The 26383-nt window shown below is 44.7% G+C and overlaps 1 protein-coding gene and 1 pseudogene across 1 annotated transcript in view; both read left to right on the forward strand.

The window, feature by feature from the left end:
• The window catches only part of srrm4 (serine/arginine repetitive matrix 4), a 393712-nt gene that overhangs the window by 211529 nt on the left and 155800 nt on the right, over nt 1–26383 (forward strand). The gene's annotated exons all lie outside the window — the stretch shown is intronic.
• Nucleotides 982–24939, forward strand: LOC148145402 (uncharacterized; annotated as a pseudogene).

Consider the following 26383-nt stretch of genomic DNA (forward strand, 5'->3'; position numbering starts at 1 on the left):
ACTGAGAGGAGTGGGGGTAAGATAAGATCCTGTAACAGACAGTCAGTGTCACTGCGAGGAGTGGGGGTAAGATAGGATCCTGTAACAGACGGTCAGTGTCACTGAGAGGAGTAGGGGGAGATAGGACCCTGTAACAGACAGTCAGTGTCACTGCGAGGAGTGGGGGAGATAGGACCCTGTAACAGACAGTCAGTGTCACTGCGAGGAGTGGGGGGAGATAGGACCCTGTTACAGACAGTCAGTGTCACTGAGAGGAGTGCGGGGGAGACAGGACCCTGTAACAGACAGTCGGTGTCACTGAGAGGAGTGGGGGGAAGATAGGACCCTGTTACAGACAGTTAGTGTCACTGAGAGGAGTGGGGGCAGATAGGACCCTGTAACAGACAGTCAGTGTCACTGAGTGGAGTGGGGGGGGGGGGATAGGACCCTGTTACAGACAGTCGGTGTCACTGAGAGGAGTGGGGGAGGGGTAGGACCCTGTAATAGTCGGTGTCACTGAGTGGAGTGGGGGAAGATAGGAACCTGTAACAGATAGTCAGTGTCACTGAGAGGAGTGGGAGGAGATAGGACCCTGTAACAGTCAGTGTCACTGAGAGGAGTGGGGGGGGATAGGTCCCTGTTACAAACAGTTAGTGTCACTGAGAGGAGTGGGGGGAGATAGGACCCTGTAACAGACAGTCAGTGTCACTGAGAGGAGTGGGGGGAGATAGGACCCTGTAACAGACAGTCAGTGTCACTGAGAGGAGTGGGGGGGCATAGGACCCTGTAACAGACAGTCAGTGTCACTGAGTGGAGTGGGGGGAGATAGGAACCTGTAACAGACAGTGTCACTGAGAGGAGTGGGGGGAGATAGGACCCTGTTACAGACAAATAGTGTCACTGAGAGGAGGGGGGAGATAGGACCTGGTTACAGACAGCTAGTGTCACTGAGACAGTCTCGTCCCCTCCACAGCTCCATGCTCCGCAGCCTGAAGGAAGACGATGGCTCAAGCCATCTTCTTCCTTCAGACTGTCACGTACAGGACGAGCAGCGAGCTGGTAAGGGAATGTGGAAGCTGAACACCGAGCTGTTGACCCCGGGAAACATTGAGGAGCTCAAGAGGAATTACACAGGTTGGAGAACTGCAAAGCCCCTCTTTGAGTCCCCAGCTGACTGGTGGGAAACAGTAAAAGGGAACATCAAGAGGTTCTTCATCCTCAAAGGTGTTCAGGAGGCAAGAGAGAGGCGGGGAAAACTCTCCCAGCTCCAGGAAAGTATGCAGAACCTGCTCCTGCTGCAGATGATGGGGTTCGATGTCATGGAGGACCTCAAGGATGTGAAGGGCCAGCAAGCCTCGCTCTTTGCTTCGGAGGCCTCCAAGATAATCTTCTGGTCCAGGGTCCGCTCGGTGGAGCAGGACGAGACGTGCTCACGTTTCTTCTTCCAGAAGGTGCACAAAGAGAGTTCTGTGCTCAGCAGCCTGAAGGAGGAAGATGGCTTGGTAACGTCATCTCAGGCTGACGTCATGAGGATCAGTAAATCCTTCTATGCCAGTCTGTATGACGCGAAGCCGACTGACAGCGCGGCCTCCCAGTCGTTCCTGTCCTCTATCACAGAGGTCTTAGACGACAGAACACGGGAGAGGCTGGACCAGCCGCTATCTCTGGACGAGCTGACCAAGGCCCTCAAGTCCTTCGAAAAGAATAAAACACCCGGAAATGACGGCTTACCAGTCGAGCTCTATTCCGCTCTGTGGGACTTGATTGGCCAGGACCTGTTGGAGGTATATGTCAGTATGCTTCTGGCAGGTACCATAAGTGAATCCATGAGGAAAGTCATCATCACCCTCATCTACAAGCAGAAGGGGGAGAGGGAGGAAATCAGAAATTGGAGATCAACCTCACGATTGAATGCGGATTACAAAATTTTGTCAAAGGTCACCGCCAACTGGGTCAGGTCTACTCTGGAATCGGTGATCCACCCTGACCAAACCTGTGCTGTACCGGGCAGGAAGATCGCTGAGAGTCTTGCACTCCTCAGGGATACAATCGCCTACGTGCAAGACAGTGGGTTGGACATCTGCCTCATTAGCCTGGACCAGGAAAAAGCCTTTGACAGGATATCACATACGTATATGAGAGATGTTCTGTCCAAAATGGGCTTTGGGGAGGGAATCTGCAATTGGGTCAGTGCAGTCTCAATCAATGGGCGGGAATCAGATAGCTTCCCAGTCAAATGTGGAGTCAGGCAGGGCTGCCCTCTCTCTCCTGCCTTGTTTGTGTGCTGCATAGAGCCATTTGCCGAGTCCATCAGGAAGGATGCGAGCCTGAGAGGGGTGACTATTCCTGGCAGCAGGGGCCTGCAGGTCAAGGCCTCCCTGTACATGGACAACGTTGCCGTTTTCTGCTCGGATCCACTATCCGTGCACAGACTCATGTGCATGTGTGGCCAAGGCTGAAAATGTGTTGCTGAAAAAGCGCAGCAGGTCAGGCAGCATCCAGGGAATAGGAGAATCGACGTTTTGGGCATAAGCCCTTCTTCAGGCTTTTGCCCGAAACGTCGATTCTCCTGTTCCCTGGATGCTGCCTGACCTGCTGCGCTTTTCCAGCAACACATTTTCAGCTCTGATCTCCAGCATCTGTAGACCTCACTTTCTCCTCCATATGTGGCCAAGGTCATTTGAGGGCGGCACGGTGGCACAGTGGTTAGCACTGCTGCTTCACAGCGCCAGAGACCCGGGTTCAGTTCCCGCCTCAGGCGACTGACTGTGTGGAGTTTGCACGTTCTCCCCGTGTCTGCGTGGGTTTCCTCCGGGTGCTCCGGTTTCCTCCCACAGTCCAAAGATGTGCAGGGTCAGGTGAATTGGCCATACTAAATTGCCCGTAGTGTTAGGTAAGGGGTAAATGTAGGGGTACGGGTTGGTTTCGCTTCGGCGGGTCGGTGTGGACTTGTTGGGCCGAAGGGCCTGTTTCCACACTGTAATCTAATCTAATCTAATCTAAAAGGTCAACCGAGGCAAGAGTTTGCCCATCCCTGAGCCATATTTCCATAACTGCTATGATATCCCAGTCCCATGTTCCTAACCATGCCCTGAGTTCATCTGCCTTCCCTGTTCGGCCCCTTGCATTGAAGTAAGAGTAGGTCCTACCTTGACCCTGCCTGCCCTGACTGATTGACTCACTTCTGTTCTCAGCTGTACCTGTCTCAGATCGATCTCTTTCCTCACTATCTCCCTTGGTCCCACCCCCGCCCCCCCACCTTAATAGTTTAAATCCCCCCAAGCAGTCCTAGCAAATTTCCCTGCCAGTATATTAGTCCCCTTCCAATTTAGGTGCAAATCATCCTTCTTGTACAGGTCACTTCTACCCCAAAAGAGATTCCAATGATCCAAAAATGTGAATCCTTCTCCCATACACCAGCTCCTCAGCCATGCATTCATCTGCTCTATCCTCCTATTCCTGCCCTCACTAGCTCATAGCACTGGGAGTAATCCAGATATTACTACCCTTGAGGACCTCCTTTTTAAATTTCTGCCTAACTCTCTGTAATCTCCCTTCAGAGTCTCAACCTTTTCCCTTCCAATGTCATTGGTTCCAATGTGGACAATGACCTCTTGCTGGCCGCTCTCCCCCGTGAGAATATTCTGCACCCTCTCTGAGACATCCTTGATCCTGGCACCAGGGAAACAACACACCATTCTGCTTTTACTCTGCTGGCCACAGAAACGTCTGTCTGTACTTCTGACTACAGAATCACCTGACACAATTGACCTCTTGAAAGCCGATGTACCCCTCGTTGCATTAGAGTCAGTCTCAATACCAGAAACTTGGCTGTTCGTGCTACGTTCCCCTGAGAATCCATCACCCCCTACATTTTCCAAAACAGCATACCTGTTTGAAATGGGTATATCCACAAAAGACTCCTGCACTAGCTGCCTACCTCTCTTACCCTTCCTGGAGTTAACCCATCTATGTGACTGTATCTGAGACTTTCCCCCCTTCCTACATCTGCCATCCATCACATACTGTTGCTGTTGCAAATTCCTCATTGCTTCTATCTGCCTCTCCAACCGATCCACTCAACCTGATAAGATTCGCATCCAACAGCATTTATGGCAGATATAATCCACAGTAACCCTTAAACTCTCTTTAAACTCCCACATCTGACAAGAAGTACATCTCACTGCAAAGGCCATTTTTGCTCCTTCACAATCTACAGACCCAGAAAATAACACCGTCTTATTCCTCTACAAATACTACCCCAGGTTAAATTAATAGCTATTGCTTGTATTTTAAGTTTAATGAAGAGACTTATCTCCAAAAATATATAATCAAGAAAGAATCCACTATACTCACTACTGCAGCCTTTCTCTTGGACAGACTTAAAACCACAATTAACTTATCGGATTCTGTGCTGTGAACTTCGCCCAACAGTTCCTCCAAGATTAGTTGTGAATTTCACTGTTTGTTAATTTTCCCAGATGCACTCCGATGTCCAGCGATACACGAATTCAAACAGCAAAGGCAGTAACTGTGCAGGTTCTCCCTCTCTCTCTTTCTCTCTCCTGCACTGTCCTCACCATGTGCTTCCTTTGTCTGCTCTTCTCCCTTTTAAAACTGCTATTGTTTAATTGTACAGATCATCAAAATATTTTAGGAATAAAGTATATTTTTGAAATTAAAAAAAAGTCAGTGTCACTGAGAGGAGTAGTGGGGGGAGATAGGACCCTGTAACAGACCGTCAGTGTCACTGAGAGGAGGGGGGAGTGGAGGTAGGACCCTGTAACAGACAGTGTCACTGAGAGGAGTGGGGTGAGATAGGTCCCTGTAACAGACAGTCAGTGTCACTGAGAGGAGTGGGAGGAGATGAGTACCTCGATATAGAAGTGGGCAAGCCGACAGAAGTTCTGAGTGGGTCAGGAATAGGAATAAGATTTTTCTCGTCTCTATTTATGTAGGAAGAAGGCTGGAATAAACGTGAGGTCCATAGTTTATATTGTTCAGGTATGTGCAGGACATGATCATAATTAACATTGTTCAGGTACGCTCAGGACATGATGACCCCACTGCTTAAAGAACTACAGGCAGAGGAGGAATAGGTTACTGCCAGACAGATGAAGGAGACCAGGCAAGTAGTGAGTGAATTCCCGCAAGTGTATCTCACTCACAAATCATTTCTTGGCCTTTGGAAGCAGTGAGAGTGACAGCTCCTCTTATAAAGGACAGCCAAAGCCAGCTGTTGGTCCAGCTGTTCAGGGAGTGGAAGAAATGTAGTAGGGGATTAATTAGAGAGGGGGCAGACAGCTGCTCTTATGGCTGTAGGCTTGACTCAAATATGGTCTGTAGCCTCAACGGGTCAGAGATGTCACAGAATGGCTACAGGACATTCTGAAGGGAGAAGGTGCACAGCCAGGGCTCTTTTCCACTTCGGGAACAATCGCGTAGGAATAAGGTGAGATGAAGTCCTACAAACAGACTTCAGGGAATGCTTTGTATGAAATGGAAAAATGGGATTTCAAAGGTAGTAATCATGGAATTACTCCCGTGCCTCCCAGTGGGGAGTGTAGGAGTAGAAAGATAGAGCAGATGAATGTGTGGTTGGAGAGATGGTGAAGGAGGAAGAGCTTTAGATTCCTGAGTTATTGGGACAGTTTCTGGGGTAGGTGGGATCTGTTCAAGTTGAATGGGTTACATCTGAACCAAAATGGGACCAACATTCTCACGGGGAGATCTGAAAATGGGGTTGGATCCTGTTCAGTTCATATTGGGGTGGCTACGGAAAAGGATATGAATGGGCCAGGAATAAAGTTTCTAACCTGGGAAAGGCTGATTTAGTTAGATAAGAATTGATTTGACCCAAACCAACTGGTGAACAGCTAAAACGATGTCAGAGCAGAAGGAGGCATTAAAGGAGGAAATATTTTCTCATGAAGACAAAGGGTGAGACAAAGGCTGGAGAACCTTGGATGCTAAAAGACATAAAGGGTAAGGTTAATGTAAAAGAAGAGCAGCTTAGGGCAGGTAATGAGGGCTCAATATGGCAGAGACCCTGGAAGTGTACAAACAGTGGAGGGGTATCTTAAAGAGGTTTAGGAAAGCAAAGAATACATGACAAAGCATTGGCGAGTAGAATAAAGGAAAAACCAATATTTTTAATACTGTATATATGACGTGATCGTTAATAAGTAATGTACGAGTAAGGCCCGTTAGGTAATTTCTGAGTGTACCCAGAAGACATTAGCACAGTCTTCAATGAACACTGAACATCAGCCTTCACACTGAAAAGGGACAATGCAGGTATAGACAGGTAAAATATTAGGAGAAATTAATATGGTAGGAAGTGATGCTCACAGGTTCAACAGCTTTGAAAGTGGATAAACTCCAGACCTAGATCACACACATCCCAGTTGAAGCTATTGAGGGAGACAGTGGGGGAGATATCAGCGGTTTTTGGCAAATTCTCAAATTCTCTCTGGCAACAGGTGAAGTGCCAGGGGACTAGGGGCCTGTTAACATTGTCTCATGCTTAAAAAAGAGTAAGAAATAGACCAGGAAACCTCAGGCCAGTCAGTCTATCTTTGGTGATGAAGACATTGTTAGAAATAATTCTGAGAGACAGAATAAATCTGCACTTGCATGGATTAGTTGGTTAAAAATCACACAACACCAGGTTATAGTCCAACAGGTTTAATTGGAAGCACACTAGCTTTCGGAGCATTGCTCTTTCATCAGGTGATAGTGGAGGGCGCAATCCTAACACACAGAATTTATAGCAAAAATTTACAGTGTGATATAACTGAAATTATACATTGAAAAATTGATTGTCTGTTAAGTCTTTCATTTGTTAGACTACCGTGATAGTTTCACTTCTTTCATGTGTAAATCACAAAACTTTTTTTAAAAAGTTGCATTCTCAGGTTAGCTGTTAACAATGGTGATAGCAAGACAATATGTTGAAGGTGTTATCCCCCTGTGTTCTCTGTCTATACCATGATGTTTATATTGATTCTAATCTAAAAAGTGAGATAACGGAGTTTACATGAATTAATGCAGTTTTTGAGCTCAGAGTTCTACATGAATGCATGCAGTTTTTGAGCAAAGTACAATGTAACCCTGCAAGTACAAATTCACCCCACAAAATATATGTGTGCATGTGGGTCTTTATCTGTCTCTGTGTGTATGTGTCTGTCTGGGTTGGGGGTTGTGAGTGTGAGAAAGTGTATGTGTGTGTGTGTAGTGAGTGTAGAGTGTCTTAAGTCTGTGAGGGGTGCATGTGTGAGTGTGTGTCTATAAGGGTGTGTGTGGGTGTCTGTGTGCGCGTCTGTGTATATGTGTGTCTGTGTGTATGTGTGTATAGGAGTGCCTGTGTGTGTGTGTGTGTGTAGGAGTATGTGTGTGTATAGTGCAATGGTGGTCACCTGTAATGTGACATGAACCCAAGGTCCCGGTTGAGGCCCTCCTTATGGGTACCGAACGTAGCTATCTGCCTTTGTTCGGCCACTTTTCGCTGCTGCCTGTCCCGAAGTCTGCTTTGGAGGATGGTCACCCGAAGGTCCGAGGTCGAATGTCCTGGACCACTGAAGTGTTCCCCAACTGGGAGGGAACACTCCGGTCTGTTGATTGTTGCGCGGTGCCCATTCATCCGTTGTGGTAGCCTTTGCTCGGTTTCCCCAATGTACCATGCCTCCGGGCATCCTTGCCTGCAACGTATACGATAGACAAAGGTGGCTGAGTCACATGATACCTGCCACGTACATGGTGGGAGGTGTCCCCGTGCGTAATGATGGTATCTATGTCCACACTCTGACACGTCTTGCACCGCCTACCATGACAGGGTTGTATGGAGTTGTCCTGAGAGCTGGCAGCTTGCTACGAACAATGATCTGTTTGAGGTTTGGCGGTTGTTTAAAGGCAAGTCGTGGAGGTATGGGGAAGGTCTTGGTGAGGTGCTCATCCTCATTGATAATGTGTTGCAGGTCACAAAGAACATAGCGTAGTTTGTCAGCTCCTGGGAAATACTGAACAACGAAGGGTACCCTGTCAGTTACAGCACATGTTTGTCTCCTGAGGAGGTCATTACGGTTCCTTGCTGTGGCCCGTTGGAATTGGCAGTCGATGAGTTGGGCATTGTACCCCGTTCTTGTGAGGGCATCCCTGAGTACTTCCAGGTGTCCGTCATGTTCCTCCTCATCTGAGCAGGTCCGGTGTACGCGTAGGGCTTGTCCATAGGGGATGGCTGTTTTAATGTGTTTTGGGTGGAAGCTGGAGAAGTGTAGCATTGTGAGGTTGTCTGTGGGTTTGCAGTAGAGTGTGGTGCTAAGGTGTTCACAGGTTCGAACAAGACTTCTTCTCTATGCAGGATCCCCAACCAAGAGTGTTCTTCATGACCTGCAACACATTATCAATGAGGATGAGCACCTCACCAAGACCTTCCCCTACTACTTGCCTTTAAACAACCACCAAACCTCAAACAGATCATTGTTCGTAGCAAGCTGCCCGGCTCTCAGGACAACTCCATGCAACCCTGTCACAGTAGGTGCTGCAAGACGTGTCAGAGTGTGGACATAGATACCACCATTACGTGTAGGGACACCTCCCACCTTGTACATGGCAGGTGCTCATGTGACTCAGCCAACGTTGTCTATCATATACGTTGCAGGCAAGGATACCCTGAGGCATGATACATTGGGGAAACTGAGCAAAGGCTACCACAACTGATGAATGGGCACTGCACAACAATCAACAGACAGGAAGGTTCCCTCCCAGTTGGGGAACACTTCAGTGGTCCAGGACATTTGACCTCGGACCTTCGGGTGACCATCCTCCAAGGCGGACATCGGGACAGACAGCAGCGAAAAGTGCCGAGCAGAGGCTGATAGCTACATTCGGTACCCATAGGGAGAGCCTCAACTGGGACCTTGGATTCATGTCACATCACAGGTGACCACCATTGCACTATACACACACACACACATACTCCTACACACACACACAGGCACTCCTCTCCACACACACACACACAGACACACATATACACCTATACACAGACGCACAGACAGACGCCCACACACACCCTTACAGACACACTCCCACACTCACACATGCACTCCATCACAGACTTAAGACACTCTACACTACTACACACACACATACACTTTCTCACACTCACAACCCCCAACCCAGACAGACACACACACAGATAGACAAAGACCTACATGCACACATATATTTTGTAGGGTGAATTTGTACTTGCAGGGTTACATTGTATTTTGCTCAAAAACTGCATGCATTCATGTAGAACTCCGTTATCTCCCTTTTTAGATTAGAATCAATCTAAACATCATGGCATAGACAGAGAACACAGGGGGCCAACACCTTCAACATATTGTCTAGCTATCACCATTGTTAACAGCTAACCTGAGAATGCAACTTTTTAAAAAAATGTTTTGTGACTTACACATGAAAGAAGTGAAACTATCATGGTATTCTAACAGATGAAAGGCTTAACAGACAATCAATTTTTCAATGTTTAATTTCAGTTATATCACACTGTAAATTTTTGCTATAAATTCTGTGTGTTAGGATTGAGCCCTCCACTATCACCTGATGAAGGAGCGACGGTCCAAAAGCTAGTGTGCTTCCAATTAAACCTGTTGGACTATAACCTGGTGTTGTGTGATTTTTTAACTTTGTACACCCCAGTCCAACACCAGCATCTCCAAATCATGGATTAGTTTGGGATAGTCAGCATGGATTTGTTAAGGGAAGGTTGTGTGACAAATTTGATTGCAGTTTTGAAAAGGTAACCAGGATTGTTGATGAAGGCAATGCATTTGATGTGGCCTGCATGGACATTAGCAAGGGTTTTGATAAGTCTGATCAATGAAATAAGAGCCCATGGGATCCAAAACAACGTGGCATGTTGGATCCAAATTTGTCTGAGAGACAGGTAGCGGAGGGTGATGGTCAAGGGATATCACAGTGACTGGAAGTTGTTTCTAATGGGTTTCCATATGGCTCAGTGCTAGGGCCCTTGCTGTTTGTGAAGTACATTTAATAAATTTGATGTGAAAGTCAGGTATTATCAAGAAGTTCATGGATGACATGGAAATTGATAGGATGGTAAATAGTGAGGAGGATAGCTGTAAACTGCAGGAGGATGTCGATGAACTGGTCAAGTGGGAAGAGCAACAGCAGATTGAAACCAACCCAGAAAAAACTGTGAGGAACTGAATTTGAGGAGGACAAATAAGGCAAGGGAACACAGTATGAAGGGTACTGAAGATCAGAGGGACCTTGATGTGCAATATCCACAGATCCCAGAAGGTGGCAGATAAAATAATTAAGAAGGCACCTTGGATATTTGTCTTTATTAACCGAGGCACTGAATAAAAGACTTGGGAGCTTATGCTAGAACTGTGTAAAATGTTTCTTAGGCCAGAACTGGAGTATTACATGTAGGTCTGGTCATCACATTATAGGAAGAATGAGTTTGCGCTAGAGAGAGAGTGCAGGGAAATTTTCTAGGAAATTGCCTAGGGTGGAGGGTCTGAGCTATGAGAAAAGCTCAATTAGACTGGATTTGTTTTCTGTCGATCAGTGAAAATTGAAATGGAATTGTGTAACATTATGAGGGGCACAGAAAAGATGAATAGGAAGAAACTTTGTTTTCCATTAGTAGAGGGGTCAATAACCAGGGTCGGGGAGGGGGAGGGGTGGCATTGATTTAAAGTACAAGATCAAATGCTAAGGGGAGAGTTGCAATTTGTTTCACTCAGAGGGTGGTGGGAGCTCACTGCTAGAAAGGATGGTTGAGTCAGAAATTCACATAACATTTAAACAGTGTTTAGATATTCATTTGTGTTGCCAAAGCCACCAAGGCGAGGAGCCAAAAGCTGCTAACTGAGATTAAGGCAGACAGATCTATTTTGACTGAATGGACAAGTCTACTTCTGTGCTCTAAATGTCGATGAGTCTGTGAGTTCATCTGATTTATTAAGTTCACCTGAATCTCAGGCTGGAAATACCCTTTCACATACTTGTTAATTACTAACAGTTAATATTGCATGTACTTACTGGGCAGGAGTCTTCTGTCATCACCATGTGTTTAAATCCCACCTTGACAGATTGAAACAGATCAAGATCCTCTCTCTGCTGGCTGCCATGGTTCAAACTGAAAGTAATTTGTTCAATCTCAACCCAGCTCCAAGTATTCATGAGCCCAGTGTATAAAACTCTATGTGACTTGGCACTAATTAACAATTTTATACAAGTGGCCATAAGGATAAATAAGGAAACAGAATGTTGCACACTTGTAAGATTGGGTCCATAATCTCTAATTTTAGGGTTGGGGCATGTTCTTAAAATGGAATATGGCAAGTTGGCATGTTTTATTTTAATTAAAAGCTTTGCAGTACATTTGTTGCACTTGTAATATTTTTGCCTTGAATCCATTCCCTTTGCAGCATGAACTCAATTTGGAAAGTGAAATAGGGAGCAATAAATTATCAGACTAGTTTGGGGGTGTCACTCAATGGATAGTTGTGTGATTTAGTGTTGATTCAGTGCCACGCAGAGCTGGAACTGAAACAATATCCTAAATTTCAATGTGCATTTTGCCATTATGATAGGTAGTGAAATCACCTTGTATTTACCGAACTCTCCCTTAACCCCAATCCTGAACCTAAGTCAGTGCACGTTTCATTGAGCTGTTTCTGGCCTATTACCCGCCCTTGATGTCTTCATTTCCAACTGCCACCTAAACATTAACCGCCTCAACCTGTCTACCCCCTCCCCCACTCCAACCTCTCACCCTCACAACACGCAGCCCTCCACTCCCTCTACTCCAATCCTGACCTCACCATCAAACCAGCGCATAAAGGGAGTGCTGTGGTAGTCTGGCGCACTGACCTCTACACCGCTGAAGCCAGACGCCAACTCGAGGACACCTCTTTCTACTGTTCCCTCAACCATGACCCCACCCCCCATAACCAAACCATCATCTCCCAGACCATACAGAACCTCATCACCTCAGGAGATCTCCCACCCACAGCTTCCAATCTCATAGTCCGGGAACCCCGCACTGCCCGGTTCTACCTCCTTCCCAAGATCCACAAGCCTGACCACCCTGGCCGACCCATTGTCTCAGCCTGCTCCTACCCCACCAAACTCATCTTCACCTACCTTGACTATCCTATCCTATCCCCCCAAGTCCAGGAACACCCCACATACATTTGAGACACCACCAACGCCCTCCACCTCCTCCAAAACTTCCATTTCCTCGGCCCCCAACGCCTCATCTTCACCATGGACATCAACTCCCTCTACATCTCCATCCGCCATGACCAGGGCCTCCAAGCGTTCCGTTTCTTCCTCTCCTGACATACCCTTCCACCGACACTCTCATTCGTTTGGCCGAACTGGTCCTCACCCTTAACAATTTCTCCTTCGAATCCTCCCACTTCCTCCAGATGAAAAGGCTAGCCCTGGGCACCTGCATCGGCCCCAACTATGCTTATCTCTTTGTCGGCTATGCAGAACAGTCCACCTTCCATAGTTACACTGGCACAACTCCCCACCTCTTCCTCCGCTACATTAATGACTGCATTGGCGCCACCTCGTGCTCCCGCGAGGAGGTTGAGCATTTCATCAACTTCACCAACACATTCCACCCCAGCCTTAAATTCACCTGGACCATCTCAGACACCTCCCTCCCCTTCCTGGACCATTCTATCTCCATTAATGACGACCGACTTGACACTGACATTTTTTACACACCCACAGACTCCAACAGCTACCTGGATTACACCTCTTCCCACCCTATCTCCTGCAAAAATGCTATACCGTATTCCAAATTCCTCTGCCTTCGCCGTATCTGCTCCCAGGAGGACCAGTTCCACCTCAGAACACACCAGATGGCCTCCTTCTTTAAAGACCACAATTTCCCTTCCCACGTGGTTGAAGATACCCTCCAACACATCTCATCCACATCCCGCCCCTGTGCCCTCAAACCCCACCCCTCCAACCATAACAAGGACAGAACGCCCCTGGTGCTCACCTTCCACTCCATCAACCTTCGCATAAACCGTATCATCCGCTGACATTTCTGCCACCTCCAAATGGACCCCACCACCAGGGATATATTTCCCTCCCCACCCCTTTCTGCTTTCCGCAAACACCATTCCATCTGTGACTACCTGGTTAGGTCCATGCCCCCTAACAACCCACCCTCTCCTCCTGGCACCTTCCCCTGCCACTGCAGGAATTGCAAAACCTGCACCCACACCTCCTCCCTCACCTCCATCCAAGGCCCTAAAGGAGCCTTCCACATCCATCAAAGTTTCACCTGCACATCCACCAATGTCATTTATTGTATCCGTTGCTCCCGATGCGGTCTCCTCTATATTGGGGAGACTGGACACCTTCTCGCAGAGCGCTTTAGGGAACATCTCTGGAACACCCACACCAATCAGTCCCACCGCCCCATGGCCCAAAATTTCAACTACCTCTCCCACTCTGCTCAGGACATGCAGCTCCTGGGCCTCCTCCACTGCCACTCCCTCACCACCCAACACCTGGAGGAAGAACACCTCATCTTCCGCCTTGGAACACTTCAACTCCAAGGCGTCAATGTGGGCTTCACTAGTTTCCTCATTTCTCCTCCTCCCCACCTTACCCCAGTTCCAACCTTCCATCTCAGCACCATCCTCATGACCTGTCCTACCTGGCAATCTCCCTTCCCACCTATCCGCTCCACTCTCCTCTCTGACCTATCACCTCCATCCCCACCCCCATTCACCTATTGTACTCTGGGCTACCTTCTCCCCAGCCTTGAAGAAAGCAATGCTCTAGTTTTAACCTTTGCGGCAGGTAGTTTGGATAAATCCAAAGCTCTGCTGTGTTCTAAGGGTCTTTCTGTCTGAAGAGAGTGAGAAACTAAACTGAATGTGTGTTAGCAAACATCATTAAAAAAAAATGTGTTATGCCTGAAAGAGAAGTTATGAATGGGGCCATTGAATGTATAAAATTGAAAATGCTTAATTTCTTTAATGCAATAATAATCTGTAATGTCAAAAATTCAAAGTTACAGATTTTTTTCTTTAGAAGTGCATCCAGATGTTTCATCCTTGAGGAGACATGTTTGGAAGCATCAGAAAGCGGAAAGCAATATGAAGTTTCCAAGGTTAGAAAGTGTACATTCCGACTGCATTGGCTGATTCCAAATTGTGGAAAATATATCCTGAGGAAAGTTCATTTTCAGACGGTAGATTGGGATTTCCAATACTCACAATGCCCCTCCACACATTCACTTTGCACCATTGCTTCTGGACAAGTATAAAGCCAAAAGTTAATGAAGCAGATTATATGGGCTTCAGGAGTCCTCTGGATTATTCTTCAGAATGAGCATGTCCCCAAAACGTATTGCATTTCAAACCACTTACTTTGATAGATTTTTTTTAATCATTTGGTTATCACTGGCAAGACCAGCATTTGTTCACCATCCCTAATGGTCCTTGAACTGAAATGGCTTGCAAGGCCATTTCAAAGGGAGGTTAAGAGTTAACCACTGTGGCTCTCAAATCATATGCAGCCAAACCAGATAAGATTGTCAGATTTCCCTCCCGAAAGGGCATTTGTGAACCAGATAGGTTTAAATCAATCAACAATATTTCATTGTCACCATTACTGGGGGTAACTTTCAACTTCATATTTATTAAAGCAGTGTTCCCAGAACATTAGTTTGGATGTTTGGTTTATTAGTCCACAGTATAGCACTTTGTCATCATCTTCTCATGCTTTAACTTGTGTTTCACAATGACAAACATTAAATGGTACAAACAGCTTTTTTTTTCTCACAAGACTGCATCTCCCATGTTTATTGTAATGATATTTAACTAATTAAGTGCAAGACACCTATTTAACATTGATCCTCCAAGGTAATGTTGAGAACAGAATTGCACATATTATTCTAAGCATGTATCCAGACAACGGTCTGGATACATTTGGCATAACTTTATCAGGTTTTGAACTGTATGCCTCTCTTATTACACTTAATCTTATATCTATGTCAGCTCGTTCAAGATCCGAACCAATGTCTGTTTGTATCTGCCATTCCTTCATTACTTTGAATACTTCCATCAAATCATCCTTTAAATCTGTTTTCTTCCAAAGAATCTATTTAGAGTTTAACAGATAAAACTAAAGCAGACTGGCTACCTATAGCCATGTAACAATATTAAATAATTATTGACTGTACAGTCCATTTTATAACTACACGTGAGGGTGGTGTCCTCCAAAGTTTATGCTATTGTAAAGAACAAAACATTGACTTACATTTATAAAGTCTTTCATGACTTCAGGACACCTCAAAGTATTTTACATCCAATTAATTACTTACTCACGGCTCCACAAACAGCAATATAATAATCACCAGATTATCTGTAATTTTAGATGGTTGAAGAATAAATATTCGTCAGGGCATCACAAAGAACTTCACTGCTAATCTTTGAAGTTGCACTATTTGATCTTCTGTTTCCAACTGAGACCTGGCCTCGTTTTAGCATCTCAAATGAAAAGCAGCACCTCTAGCAGTGCAACAGTTCCTTAGTACTGCTTGGGAGTTGTCAATTCTCTGGAGGGGTACTGGGAACAAAACCATTCTGACTAATTGCTGATGGTGCCACAGATTGAGCCAAGGTGGACACCAGAAACAGTGAAGTTAAAGTTAGAGGGATTCGAAAAAAAAAGATTACTTCTCCCAGTTATCTCATCCTGGAGGAGAAACTTTTGGATGCAGGAAAGTTGAAAGCAGTATGAGGTTTCCTTTTGGTTTGAATTTGGAAGTGCGCCTCATAGATTCAAAAGTGTGATCAAAGCGTATCCACTCTTCCCCACCCAAGGGACCTTCATTTTTGGTCAGTAGGTAGAGATTTCCAAAACCCCGCATACATTCACTCTGCACCAGAGTGACCCTAATATTAAAATGGTTCTGGCTAAGCAATATTCCCAGGCACTCAAGTAAAATGCTGGCTCACACTGGAGTGAATCATTGTATTTGTGAAGCACTATAAGAGGGAAGGCTTCAAACTACTTGAATTTTTCAGTTCAAGTACATGTCCTATGGGTCTTCATAGGAGCTAAGGCCAGACTTTTAAACAACATTTTTAAACAATGCCATGTAGGAGGAAATTACTGCGGATGCTGGAATCTCTACTGAAAACAAAAAATGCTGGCGATCGCAGCGGGTCAGGCAGCATCAGTAGAGAGAGAGCAAGCTAACATTTCAACTCTAAATGAATCTTCTTCAGAGCTGACATGAAGTGTAGAGGGGGGCCAGCATTTTTGCAAGGGTGGGTTGGTTGAAGTTCGGGGGGAGAAAGGGTATTGATAGAGTAGATTAAGTGATCGAAATGTGAGATTGGCAGAACAATGGTGTGTCTAACTGCAGACAATAAAGAACAGACAGTTCCACTTTCTTCACAGTCTGCATATGGTGGTAAAGCTCCAGAGCAGCATGCTCTGAACTGTCCAGGTTTCAATCTCTTAACAGGGCATGAACACATGACAGCTCAATTATAGTAATATCACAGCTTAACTCAGAAAAATAATGACATATTCATTAAACTCTATCACAGAGGGATATCCTGTCTTACTAATTTAATTGAGTGTCTTGGAAAGGTAACTCAATATATTGAGGAGGATAGTACAGTTGATGTGGTTTACATGGACTTCAATAAGGCCTTTTTGACAAGGTCCCACATGGAAGGCTGGTCCAAAAGTTAAGAGCCCGTGGGATCGAGGCAAGATGACAAACTGGATCCAAAATTGGCTTATCAATAGCAGGCAAAAGTGATGGTGGAGAGTTGATTTTGTAATTGGAAGCCTGTGACCAGTGGGTGTACCACAAGAATTTGTGCTGGGACTCTTGTTATTTGTCATATACTTACAACTTCGATGTGAATGTAGAAGGTATAATTAAATGAATATTTCATTTCAGTTTTGATTGTTGGTAAATAAATGGAGGCTAGAGAACTCAGGGAAAAAAACATTGATATTTTGAAAACAGTTCACATTACAGAAGAGGAAGTGCTGGAGGCCTTAGAAAACATAAAGGTGGATAAATCACCATGGTCTGATCAAGTGTATCCCAGGATGTTCTGGGAATTTAAGGAGGAAATTGCAGGGCCCTTAGCAGAAATATTTGTATCATCTATAAACATGGGTGAAGTACCAGTGGACTTGAGGGTGGCTAGTGTTGTGCCATTGTTTAAGAAAGGCTGTAAGGAGGAGTTTGGAAACTAGACCTGTGGTGGGTAAGTTGTTGGAGGTGATTCTGAAAGATAGGATTTACATGCATTTAGAGAGGCAAAGATTGATTAGGGATAATCAGCATGTGTAACTAAAATCATGTCTCACAAACTTGATTGAGTTTTTTTTTAATGAAGTAACCAAAACAATCGAGGTCAAAGTGGTAGATGTTACTCTGATGAAGATTCATGGAGGCCCGAAAGATGAGCTTCTTTCTCTGCATGGATGCTGCCTGACCCACTGTGACCTCTAGCATTTTTTGTTTTCAGTAAATGTCCCAGCATCTGCACTAATTCGCTCCCTGATGTTGTTTATTTGGACTGTAGTAAAATCTTTGGCAAGGTTCAGTATGATAGATTAATTTGTAAAGTTAGATCGTATGGGATTTGGGGTGAGCTTGCCAGTTAGATACAAAATTGCCTTCATTGCTCAGACCTTTAAGTATAGGAGTTGCAATGTCATATTGAGGGTGTACCGGATGTTGGTGAGGCCCCTTCTGGAATACTGTGTGTACAGTCCTGTCACTCTGTTATAGAAAGAATATTATTAACTGGAGAGGGTTCAGAAACATTTTATTATTAGGTTGACAGGACTGGAGGGTTTCAGAAATAGAGTGGAAAGGCTAGGAGGTTGGAGGAGGTGGGGTGTGGTGTGGTGGGGGTGACCTTATGGTGGTTTATAAAATCAAAATCATAAAGGGCATAGATAAGGTGAATGACAAGGGTGTTTTCCTGAGGGTGGGGGAGTTCAAACCTAGGGGCTATATGTTTTAAGGTGAAAGGAGAAACATTTAAAAATGATGTGAGGTGCAATTTTTTTTAGGTTTGTGGGTGGAATGAACTGCAAAAAGAAATGGTTGATGCAGGTACAGTTATAATGTTTAAAAGACATTTGGATAAATTCATTTACTGGAAAGATTTGAAGGGATGTGAACCAAGCGCAGGCAGGTGAGACCAGTTTAGTTTGGGAACATGGTCGGTGTGGACTGGTTCGACCAAAGGGTCTGTTTCCATGCTGTATGACTATGACCCCAATTAGTAAGTTTGCCAGTGATACGAAAATTGGTGGTCTTGTTGATAGTGAGGAGGATGGTCTCAGGCTACAATCTGATGTTGATCAGCTGGTAAATTGACCAGAGCAGATGAAATGTAATCCTGATAAGGATGAGGTGATACATCAAGAAAGGATATACACAACATACGTTAGGTCCCTAAGAATTACTGACCAGCAAAGGGACCTTGATGTACATGGTTTGAAAAGTTTCAATTATGAGGAAAGAATGGGTGGGCTAGGTTTGTTTCCTTGGTGCAGAGGAGACTAAGGGGAGATCTGGTTGAGGTATGCAAACTTTTTCGAGGCATTGATCATGAGTAGATCATGAAAATCTCTTCCCCATGGCAGACATTTACAGTCATAGAGTCCTATAGCACAGAGACAGGCCCTTTGGCCCAAACTGGTCCATACCAACCAAAATGTCCATTAATGCTAACCCTATTTCCCTGCACTTGGTCCATATCCTTCTAAACTTTACCTATCCATGTATTTGTCCAAATGCCTTTTAAATGTTGCTAATGTACCCATCTTAACCATTTCTGCTGACAGCTTATTCCATATGTGTATTGCTGTCTGTGTAAAAACATTGCTTCTCAGGTTCCTTTTTATTCTTTCCCCTCTAACCTTAAACTGATGCCCTCTCATTCCTGATTTCCCAACCCTGGGAAAAAGACTGAATGCATTCACCCCATCCATGCCTCTCATGATCTTATATACTTCTCTCAGGTCCCCCCCTCAATCTCCTATACTCTAAAGGAAGAAGTTCTCACTTGTCCAACCTCTCCCTATAATTCAAACCACTGAGTCCAGGCAATAGCCTTGTAAATTCTTTCTGCATTCTTTCCAGTTCAATAACATTCTTCCTATAACAAGGTGACCAAAACAGTAATTTAAATGCAGCCTCACCAACATCCTGTACACCTGCAACATAACTTCCCAACTTCAATACTCAATGCCCAGACTGATGAAGGCCAGTGTGCCAAAAGCCTTCTTCACTGCCCTATCTACCTGTGACTCCACTTTCAGAGAACAGTGCACCTGAACTCCAAGTTCCCTGTTTCACTACACTCCTTAAAGCCTTACCATTCACCAAGAAACTCCAACCTTGATTTGACTCCCCAAAATGCAAGACCTCACACATATCGATATTAAACTCCAGTTGCCATTTCTTGACCCACTTCCCCAACTAATCAAGGTCCTGCTACAATTTCTGGTAACTTTACTCACTGTCCCCAATACCTCCTATTTTAGTGTCATATGTAAACTTACTAATCATGCCTTGTACATTCTCATCCAAATCATTGAGAATAGATAACAAACAGCAATGGGCCTAGCAAGGGAGGCACTCAGTAAAAACAATGACTGCAGGTGCTGGAAACCAGATTCCGGATTAGTGGTGCTGGAAAAGCACAGCAGTTCAGGCAGCATCCGAGGCACTCCACTAGTCACAGGCATCCAGTCCGACAAACATCCTTCCACTGTTACTGTCTGCTTCCAGCCACCACCACCACCGCTCCCCCCACCCCCACCCCCACCCCCACCCCCACCCCCCCACCCCCCACCTCCCCACGACCCCCCACCCTGGATGCAATCTAACCTTCCAGGGCAGTTTACCATGTGGAACCTTAGCAAAGGTTCCTTACTGAAATCCATATAGATTAAGTTTACCGCCTTATCCTCATTAACCTTCCTGGTCACTTCATCAAATTTGTGAAGCATGATATCCCATGCACAAGCTATGCTGACTATTCCTAATCAAACCCTATCTTTCCAAAAGATTGTATGTCTTATCTCTCAGAATTCTCAAGTAACTTACCGACTACAGATGCTAGGCTTACTGGTCTATAGTTCACAGGATGTTCTTTGCAGCCCTTCTTGAATAAAGACACAACATTTGCAACTCTCCAGTTTTATAAGACCTCACCACTGGCTAATGATGTTGCAGAAATATCAGTCAGTGTCCCACAATTTCTTCTTTAGCCTCTTGCAGTGTTCTTGGTTGTACAGAGGAACCTCCATTTTTCGAAGGACACTGGTGGGGAGTATTTCATTCGGTTAATTGAATTCCGGATAATCGAATGCCAAATACCATTGTTTAGCCAAGCGTCAGGACCTTGCGATCATGCTGGCTAATCCAATATTCGGATTATCAAATGCCAGACAATCAAGGTTCCTCTGTATCTGGTCAGGACTGGGAGATTTATCCACCTTCATACATTCTAAAACATCCAACATCTCCTATGCTGTAGTATGGACTGACCCCAGGATATGACCACTAACTTCCCCAAGTTTCCGAGTCTTCATGTCTTTCTCCGTGGTAAGCACAGAGGAGAAATATTCACTGGGGACCTCGCCCATCTCCAGCAGTTCTACACGTACATGTCCACTTGAGTCCTTGAATGGTTATATTCTCTCTCTAGTTATTCTTTCTCCTTCAATATACTGAAAGAATTTCTTTGGATTTACCCTAATCTTCTCAGCCAAGGCTATCTCCTGCCCCTTTATGCTCTCCTGATTTCCTTCTTCAGTAAACTCCTGTATCCCCTATATACCTCCAGGGATTCCCTTGATCCCAGCTGCCTGTACCTGAGCCATGCCTCCTTTTTTCTGGTTAAAGCCTCAATATCTCTTGTCATCCAGGGTTCCCTATTCCTGTCAACCTTGTCTTTCACCCTCACAGGACCACATAGTTCTTGAACTCAATTTTAAAGGCCTCCCACTTGCCGGAGGTCCCTTTGACTTCAAACAAACTACTCCAATCAACCCCTGCAAGCTCCTGCCTAATTCTATCAAAATTCACCTTGACTCAATTTAGAACGTGAACATGTAGGGCCAGTTTTGTCTCTCTCTGTAACTATTTTAAAATTAATACAAATATGGTCACTGGTCCCAAAGTGCTCCCCACTGTCACCTCACTGAACTGTCCTGCCCTAATTCCCAAGAGTAGGTTGAGTCTTGCCCCTTCCTGAGTAGGATCATCTATATACTGCTTGAGGAAACTTTCCTGAATGCACTTAACAAATTCCACCCTATCTAAGCCTTTAATGCTCTGGCAGTCCCAGTCTGTATTAGGAAAATTAAAATTCCCTAGTATGACAATCCTGTTGCTCCCGCAAGTCTTCTTAGTCTCCCTGCATATTTGTTCCTCTAATTCCCATTGACGATTTGGGGGCCTATAGTATAACCTCAATAACATCACCATCCCCTTCTTACCTCCACCCACAAAGCCTCACTGGATGATTCTTCAGTTATTTCATCTCTGATTGCTGCTGTGATGCTCACCTTAATCAAAAATGCAATTCCCCCACCATTCTTTCACCCACCTCTGTTCCGCCTAAACCATCTGTACCCTGGCACATTAAGCTGTGAGTCCTGTCCCTCCCTTAGCCATGTTTCTGTAGTGGCTATAATATCCCAGTCACATGTACCTATCCATGCCTTGAGTTCATCAGCCTTACCTGTCAGCCGTCTTGCATTGAAATAAATACAATTTAATCCAACAGGCATTCCTTGCTCTCTGTCATGTTCCAGCCTGACCTATCCCTTCACTTTACTATTTTTGATTACTGTATCTCCTCCCAGCCTTGCACTTGCCTGTTGAGGATCTCATCGCCTCCACCAATCTAATTTCAGCTCTACCAACCCTGGCCACCAAGGTATTGGTCCTCCTTCAGTTCAGGTGCAACCTGTACCACTTGAACAGGTCACCTCTGCCCCAGGAAAGGTCCCAATGATCTAAAAATCTGAATCCCTGCCCCTTGCACCAATTCTTTAACCACACACTCGTCTGCCGTTTCCTCCTATTCTTACCCTGACTAGCGCTTGGCACTGGAAATAATCCAGAGATTACCACCAAAGTCCTGCTTTTAAATTTTTTTTCCGAGCTCTCTATAATCACTCTGAGGACCTCATCCCTATTTCTACCTATGTCATTTGTGCCAACGTACACAAGGACTTCTGGCTGCTCCCCCTCCCCCTGAAGAACATTCTGCACCCCTCTGAGACATCCTGGAGCCTGGCACCTGGGAGACAGCACACCATCCTGTATTTCAGTTTGCAGCCACAGAATCTCCTGTCTGACCCCCTAACTATCGAGTCTCCTATCACTAAAGTGCTATTTAACTTTACCCTTTCCCACTGTGCCCCAGAGCCAGTTGTAGTGTTATAAACCTGGCTGCTGCAGCTTTCCCCTGAACAATCATCACCCCGTTTCTCAGAACAGAGAACATAAGTTTAAGGTAAGGATGAAGTGATTTAGAGGAGATCTGAGGAATTTTTTTTCATCCAGAGGACAGTAGAAATACAGTACATGCTGCCTGAGAGGCGATGGAGGCAAGTACTCTTGCAACACTTAAGAAGCATCTTAAAATGGCAAGACATAGTAGTCTATAGACCAAGTGCAGGTAAATAGGATTGGTGTAGTTTATTGTTTATTGGTCAGCATAGACATGGTGGGCTGAAGGGCCGGTGTCTGTGCTGTATGACTCTATGACATTTTCAAAACCAAGCTCTTCAAGAGGTCTCAATCTTAATTTTACGGGTACAAGCATATTGCCTGTGATATTTGAGGTTATCCTTAGAGAGCACTTTAATTAGTTGAGCGTTGAGTCATGCCTGTAATCACAGAAACTTGAAGGTCAGCAGTGAGGGATAGAAGGGAACTGACTCCTAAATGATATGACTGCCTTTGTAGGGAGGTGTTTGCACTCTTCATTATGACAGTCAGTGATATGAGTAGCTGAAACAACAGGCTGAAACAATCTTGATGTATTCATGATGATGTAATGGTCCAAAGCTAGGCTGAAGTATTAAATCAGGTAGAATTGCTTTTGCAGCAGTGATAAAATGTTGTTCTAGCGTTACCAGCAAAAAGCATGTGGCGACAGCACACCCATCACAGGAGCAATAATTCTGTATAGCAGTAAGATTAATTTGTCATTTTCAATCAGGATGCTAAACTTGCAATGGCTTGCCAAGGGAAGAATTGTAATTTCTTGCTAAGCTTTGATTGAAGTGAAGAAATTGAATTAAGCCAACAAAATCCACAACCGAAGAGAGAGTAAAAATTTATAAAAAAAAAGGCAGAATCAATTTCCAAGTGGCATGATGGAACAAAAGGGATGAAATTGCCTTTCCCTGAAGTTTAAATGACTCTGGATGTAAGGGAGGACCACCCAATTGTCACTGCTTCCTACTCAAAAGATTGTAAGCAATTCCAGAAATGCTTATATCGCTGCAGGGCCACTAAAGATTGAAAAGACAAATGATTTTTGGTGAAATATATTGTACATTGACAATTTAATCTTAAAATACACTGCACAAAGATTTGCATAGCATATCTATATTAAAATTCTCTTCTCCGTTAAAAGGAAATAGTCATTTGCTAGGTACATAGATTGGAAGGTGTGTTTACTGCATAGTGATGCAGTCTTCTGTTCTCTTTAGTTGCAAGCTTGAAGTCAGGATAGATGTTTAACCAGGTGGGTGATGACATACCTAGACCCTGCTGCTGCACTGCCTATAACAGAATGGAGTTCTGGATGGGAAGACCCATTGTCAACCTCCTTACCAATACCAGTTGAAACCCCAAAGTGGTCAATTAATGTAACTTAAGAGCCTCATTGTGCCGCTGCTGGGATTAACCCAGCATGTGACTTGAAGCAAAACTGGCTTGTTATCTCTGAGGGTGATTCCTTGGTCGAACACATTTTGTGTCTTTCATCATGTAGTTAGGTGATTTTTTTATTGGTGCAGACTTGATGGCCTCTTCTGTACTATGTGACGGTATAAGAGACCACTGGTAGTGGGTCACCCACTAGCAGCCATTCCACAACCTTTATTTCTGAACCTCTTGCCTCCATTTCCTCAGAACCTCCATCCACCTAAGAACTACCCTGTCCCACAATACTTAACTGGGGCCTGGGTCATCTGTCATATCAGCACTCCTGTGCCTGTTTTTCCAGCAGCTACCACACCCTCCATGATGGCACTGATGTGCACAAGAGGCTGGCAGCCCTTAGTGGGCAACACTTCTGACATGGCGCCTTGGTGTCAGTACAAGGCCCCTTTTGCTGCCTTGCCACTGCCTGATTAGAGTGCGATTAGGTGGTTCTTCCTAAAAAGAGGCAGCACTAATCTCCTGGCAGCTGACATTGCATCTTACACTTTGAAACAAAACTTCAACATCTCCAACCAATATTGCTAGAGAAATTTATCTGGCTCTTTGTTTTATTTCCTTTTTGCAGGAGGTTGCTGTGCACTAAATTAGTTTCCACATTTACTTACATTGTGATAATGACTTTTATTTCAAAAATATTTCTGGCCATCTGACAAGTGCTAAAACCATTAACAGTGCAATATAAGTATGTTTCTTTTAAAAAATAAGCATTCATCTCAGCTTCAAAAATAGCATTGTAATACCAAGCCTGCATTCTTCAAAATATTGGGTCATCAGCTTCATAGAACAATTTAATAAGTTGTTCCCCTATTCCCAGGGTAGAATATCCTTGTACAGATTATGACAATATTCGGTTCAAAGAGTATATGATTAGAGTGCAGAAATTCGAAATGGAGACGGTTCAGTTTTTGAGAGTTCAATAAAGGTGGATGAAGAACTGATCCCTTAAATATGCAGCATTTTCCAGGAATGAATGAACATTTCGAGTGGATTAGATAAGGAAAACCATTTTAAAACTGCTACCACTTACTGTAGTAAGGTGATGTAACTTCAGCAGAGGAAAGGTTGTCACAGAATGAATGGCCAAAGTCAAAACAAGTGATAAGCGAGATTGAAAGCATAAAGTAAGGTTCTTTCCAACACACTTTTCTTCTCCTGAAAGAACAGGATCAGGAACCAGTCGTTATTACGTGGAGACTGCTGTGTCTCTGTGATACCTGATAAAGACACTACCTATCAAGAATGATAAGTGACTGGTTTTCTTTACTGTTATCAGTCCCTACAGCAGCACTTTGTAGAAAGCTAGTCAATACCTGTGACTGGCACAGCATATTCAACGGATCAACTCCTGTTAAATTACTGGGCCGCTGTGTAGCACCAAACATCTAGACCCGTCTGCCTTCAGGATAAAGCCTGCACTTTATAAAATTGCTTAACATTTACTTCCTAGAGGCGCTACTCAAACCCTTTGACATGACATTCATTTTCTGAATCCCCCTCTTCAAGTTTGTCCACCTGTGATGCCCCTATGGTAGAATAGCCATCAGCAACAGAACAGTTGCCAGGGTTGGAGGATTTGAGCTATAGGGAGAGGCTGAACAGACTGGGGCTATTTTCCCTGGAGCGTCGGAGGCTGAGGGGTGACCTTATAGAGGTTTACAAAATTATGAGGGGCATGGATAGGATAAATAGACAAAGTCTTTTCCCTGGGGTCGGGGAGTCCAGAACTAGAGGGCATAGGTTTAGGGTGAGAGGAGAAAGATATAAAAGAGACCTAAGGGGCAATTTTTTCACACAGAGGGTTGTACGTGTATGGAATGAGCTGCCAGAGGATGTGGTGGAGGTTGGTACAGTTGCAACATTTAAGAGGCATTTGGATGGGTATATGAATAGGAAGGGATTGGAGGGATATGGACCAGGTGCTGGCAGGTGGGACTAGATTGGGTTGGGATATCTGGTCGGCATGGACAGGTTGGACCGAAGGGTCTGTTTCCATGCTGTACATCTCGATGACTCTATGACATGCATTGGATGAAGTATCTACTTGTATCTAAATGAAGGGGCTATCAAATGTCTGTCACATCATGCAAAGATACCTTTTTGGAAGATGGTTTAGTGGAGAAATAGGGAGACAGGGAAAGGAAGTAAGCTGAGCAAAGTTTAATTTAGCTGGACATCTCAAATTCAGCTTAACCAGACCTCAGGCCAATAACACACCCTGTCAGTGCCCTACACAAACATTTACAAACAAGGCTTATTTATTATTCGACAAGAATACTACCTCAGGTTCCTAAAACCAAATTGTCAATGGACGGAATTCTGATTGACACAATTTATTTGCATGACGAGATTTTACATTTGTCTGTA

The sequence above is a fragment of the Chiloscyllium plagiosum genome, unplaced genomic scaffold, assembly GCF_037043375.1.
Source record: "Chiloscyllium plagiosum isolate Xiang-an unplaced genomic scaffold, Cpla_swu_hap1 HiC_scaffold_24, whole genome shotgun sequence".
Classification (NCBI taxonomy): domain Eukaryota; kingdom Metazoa; phylum Chordata; class Chondrichthyes; order Orectolobiformes; family Hemiscylliidae; genus Chiloscyllium; species Chiloscyllium plagiosum.